The sequence below is a fragment of the Pieris brassicae genome, unplaced genomic scaffold (genome assembly GCF_905147105.1).
Source record: "Pieris brassicae unplaced genomic scaffold, ilPieBrab1.1, whole genome shotgun sequence".
Lineage (NCBI taxonomy): Eukaryota > Metazoa > Arthropoda > Insecta > Lepidoptera > Pieridae > Pieris > Pieris brassicae.
The window spans coordinates 122,641-127,640 of record NW_025576139.1 but is presented as its reverse complement, the minus strand read 5'-3'; the positions used below and the strand labels follow the sequence as shown (position 1 = coordinate 127,640).

General features: G+C 42.5%; 1 non-coding gene across 1 annotated transcript in view; it reads left to right on the top strand.

Annotated features, from left to right (window-relative positions):
- The first annotated feature begins 3,413 nt into the window (after window positions 1-3,413).
- The window catches only part of LOC123719570, a 1,906-nt gene continuing 319 nt past the window's right edge, over window positions 3,414-5,000 (top strand). The window contains exon 1 of the ribosomal RNA XR_006755636.1: window positions 3,414-5,000. This exon is cut by the window's right edge and continues 319 nt beyond it. This is a non-coding gene — a ribosomal RNA (small subunit ribosomal RNA).

Genomic DNA, 5,000 nt, shown 5'->3' with positions numbered 1-5,000 from the left:
AAAAAGTTTAAAAAAAAAAAAAAAAAAACTCAATCAACTAAGTAAGTAAGTAAGTAAGCAAGCACTTAAGTTTCTTTTAGTGAGTACTATCTAGAATAATTAAAAATATCGACATTTAAATCGACGGTCCCTATTTGGAAGGTTAACCTATAGCCCTAATAATAATTATATTATTATGATTATGACAATGTTGATGTTGTTGCACTAGACACACCATAATAAACCATAAATAGTTTTTCTTACCAGAAGAGTTTTTATTTTTAAATATTCAATTTTAACTAGAAACGTATCGCTATCGCTAACAAAACCCCACACCACACACCACCACACGTTACACACATATACTTGACAGAGTAGATACTATCTACATATATATCGACAGAGTTGTAGATATCGTGCCGTTGAACGGCATCTTGTCGCGTCGCGTGGCGATCTTGTACGAGAAACATTTTCCTCTGACATTGTATCGGAATAATTATTATAATTCATTATTATACATACATACATACATACATACATACATACATACATACATACATACATATTATTAATAAATATAATTGTTTTTTTTGTTTTTTCTTTTCTTCAAATAAACCCACATTGCCATTTCTCTGAGCGTGTGCTGCGAGCTTCAACGAGAAACATTCGGCGCGAAACTGTCGAGCGGCCGGCCGTCGCGCGCCGCACCTGTACGAGAAACATTTTCCTCTGACGTTGCATCGGAATAATTATTATAATTCATTATTATACATACATACATACATACATACATACATACATACATATTATTAATAAATATAATTGTTTTTTTTGTTTTTTCTTTTCTTCAAATAAACCCACATTGCCATTTCTCTGAGCGTGTGCTGCGAGCTTCAACGAGAAACATTCGGCGCGAAACTGTCGAGCGGCCGGCCGTCGCGCGCCGCACCTGTACGAGAAACATTTTCCTCTGACGTTGCATCGGAATAATTATTATAATTCATTATTATACATACATACATACATACATACATACATACATACATACATATTATTAATAAATTAATTGTTTTTTTTTTTTTTTTTTTTTTTTCTTCAAATAAACCCACATTGCCATTTCTCTGAGCGTGTGCTGCGAGCTTCAACGAGAAACATTCGGCGCGAAACTGTCGAGCGGCCGGCCGTCGCGCGCCGCACCTGTACGAGAAACATTTTCCTCTGACGTTGCATCGGAATAATTATTATAATTCATTACTATACATACATACATACATACATACATACATACATACATACATACATACATACATATTATTAATAAATATAATTGTTTTTTTTGTTTTTTCTTTTCTTCAAATAAACCCACATTGCCATTTCTCTGAGCGTGTGCTGCGAGCTTCAACGAGAAACATTCGGCGCGAAACTGTCGAGCGGCCGGCCGTCGCGCGCCGCACCTGTACGAGAAACATTTTCCTCTGACGTTGCATCGGAATAATTATTATAATTCATTATTATACATACATACATACATACATACATACATACATACATATTATTAATAAATATAATTGTTTTTTTTGTTTTTTCTTTTCTTCAAATAAACCCACATTGCCATTTCTCTGAGCGTGTGCTGCGAGCTTCAACGAGAAACATTCGGCGCGAAACTGTCGAGCGGCCGGCCGTCGCGCGCCGCACCTGTACGAGAAACATTTTCCTCTGACGTTGCATCGGAATAATTATTATAATTCATTATTATACATACATACATACATACATACATACATACATACATATTATTAATAAATATAATTGTTTTTTTTGTTTTTTCTTTTCTTCAAATAAACCCACATTGCCATTTCTCTGAGCGTGTGCTGCGAGCTTCAACGAGAAACATTCGGCGCGAAACTGTCGAGCGGCCGGCCGTCGCGCGCCGCACCTGTACGAGAAACATTTTCCTCTGACGTTGCATCGGAATAATTATTATAATTCATTATTATACATACATACATACATACATACATACATACATACATACATATTATTAATAAATTAATTGTTTTTTTTTTTTTTTTTTTTTTTTCTTCAAATAAACCCACATTGCCATTTCTCTGAGCGTGTGCTGCGAGCTTCAACGAGAAACATATCTATCAATACAAATGTCTATGCAAAAAAAAGAAAACAAACAAAATCATATCAGTCAATAAAATAAATAATAATATTTTTTTACTACTACTACTAGTACTACTACGTGCTACTACTGCACGCCAATACACATACATAATAAAATGAAAAATCGTCTCTCTCTCGCTCGCTCTACGAGAAACATTCGACGTCCGCTCCAATGCCGACGCGGACTATTGCTCTCGGTATAGATGTGGAGCGAAACAGTCGTGCGCACAGCGTCGACTCGTTCTCGTTGCCGCGCGTCGTTCGTCTCAAATAGACACGAACGACGGACGAGAGAGAATGTGTTCTTGTTTTTGTGTTTGTGCGAAGTGTGAGAATATTATATACATATATTCGCGCATGGATGATATAGATATGGGTATGGATTTTCGGAGGAAATTATATCAAATTCGTATTTCGAATGCGAGACCGCCGAGATCTTTCCCAGCTCTCTCTCTCTCTGTGTGTGTGGTGTATAGTACATTTTATATATCTCTCTTGTGTCAACACAAAATAACAAAGAATATACATACTACTCCTCCTCATATTTTATATAATATAATATAAAATTATATTATAGCACCGCGTTCGCAGACCGTATGGTGATGTTACCAATCGACCAAGATTTGGGACCGTCTCCCCCGGTGTTATCTGTGATGTTAAAAGAATACGCTTCTAGGCACACCTCAACGCAGGGCGCCTAGCGTGTTCGACACGTGCGCGGTCGCCACGGCGACCGTATATGGAAAGAATGTATAAAAGAGGACGCACACGCGCCCATCGTCGAAACGGTGTGCGCAGCGTCGTGTTGGAATTTATCCCTCAAGCTCCGGGCGTTGATCGTATCTAGTGCGAATCATGCGTGTGTGTGCGCATGTAATTGCCAGCCGAGTTTTAATATGTTTACAATAACGTATTGAATAAAAATTGAGAAGTTGCGTTTAGATGAAGGTTCAATTTTCAAATTGTCACAACATCGATTCCCGCCCGCGGGGTCGTGTTCGTTGCAGTTTTATGTCCCTCACAGTGGTCGAGCATCGTTGTACATCACCTCGTTGCGAGATCGTGACGGGACGGCCGCTCGTAGACCGGTCAAAGTTAGTCTATCGATATGAAGCGCGAACGTCGCGTCGCGTGCAAATTCGACGCGTTACGTTCACGCGTGTCGAGAAGGCGCGCGCGCAAGCGCGCGCCCCTCGACGCCGCCGAGCCAGCGGCTCGCCGAAGCCGCGTGACCGCGGTGTAGGCGTGTCGTTTGCGTAAGCAGCTCCCTGGTTGATCCTGCCAGTAGTTATATGCTTGTCTCAAAGATTAAGCCATGCATGTCTCAGTGCAAGCCGTATTAAGGCGATACCGCGAATGGCTCAATATATCAGTTTTGGTTCCTTAGATCTTACTCAGTTACTTGGATAACTGTGGTAATTCTAGAGCTAATACATGCAATCAGAACTCTGACCAGTGATGGGATGAGTGCTTTTATTAGATCAAAACCAATCGGCGGAGGGCCATGCGTCCGAAGTCGTTAATTTTGATGAATCTGGATAACTTTTGCCGATCGCACGGTCCAGTACCGGCGACGCATCTTTCAAATGTCTGCCTTATCAACTTTCGATGGTAGTTTCTGCGACTACCATGGTTGTCACGGGTAACGGGGAATCAGGGTTCGATTCCGGAGAGGGAGCCTGAGAAACGGCTACCACATCTAAGGAAGGCAGCAGGCGCGCAAATTACCCACTCCCGGCACGGGGAGGTAGTGACGAAAAATAACGATACGGGACTCTTACGAGGCCTCGTAATCGGAATGAGTACACTTTAAATATTTTAACGAGGAACAATTGGAGGGCAAGTCTGGTGCCAGCAGCCGCGGTAATTCCAGCTCCAATAGCGTATACTAAAATTGTTGCGGTTAAAAAGCTCGTAGTTGCATTTGTGCGCCGCGCTGTCGGTGCACCGCATCCGCGGTGATACTGACACGTCTGCGGAGCATATCGTCGGTGAGCCGGCGGTAAAACGCCGGTTCAATATCAAAATCCTATCGCGGTGCTCTTCGGTGAGTGTCGAGGTGGGCCGACAATTTTACTTTGAACAAATTAGAGTGCTCAAAGCGGGCTCAAAATGCCGCTTGAATATTTCGTGCATGGAATAATAGAATATGATCTCGGTTCTATTTTGTTGGTTTTCAGAACTCCGAGGTAATGATTAATAGGGATAACTGGGGGCATTCGTATTGCGACGTTAGAGGTGAAATTCTTGGATCGTCGCAAGACGAACATCAGCGAAAGCATTTGCCAAAGGTGTTTTCATCAATCAAGAACGAAAGTTAGAGGTTCGAAGGCGATTAGATACCGCCCTAGTTCTAACCGTAAATATGTCATCTAGCGATCCGCCGACGTTACTACAATGGCTCGGCGGGCAGCTTCCGGGAAACCAAAGATTTTGGACTCCGGGGGGAGTATGGTTGCAAAGCTGAAACTTAAAGGAATTGACGGAAGGGCACCACCAGGAGTGGAGCCTGCGGCTTAATTTGACTCAACACGGGAAATCTCACCAGGCCCGGACACCGGAAGGATTGACAGATTAACAGCTCTTTCTTGATTCGGTGGGTGGTGGTGCATGGCCGTTCTTAGTTGGTGGAGCGATTTGTCTGGTTAATTCCGGTAACGAACGAGACTCTAGCCTGCTAAATAGGCGTCGTCATTCAAGGTGTGCGCGACTCTCGGGGAGCGCAACTCACTGGCGACGTATTAAAATTCTTCTTAGAGGGACCGGCGGCTTCGAGCCGCACGAGATTGAGCAATAACAGGTCTGTGATGCCCTTAGATGTCCTGGGCCGCACGCGCGCTACACTGAAGGAA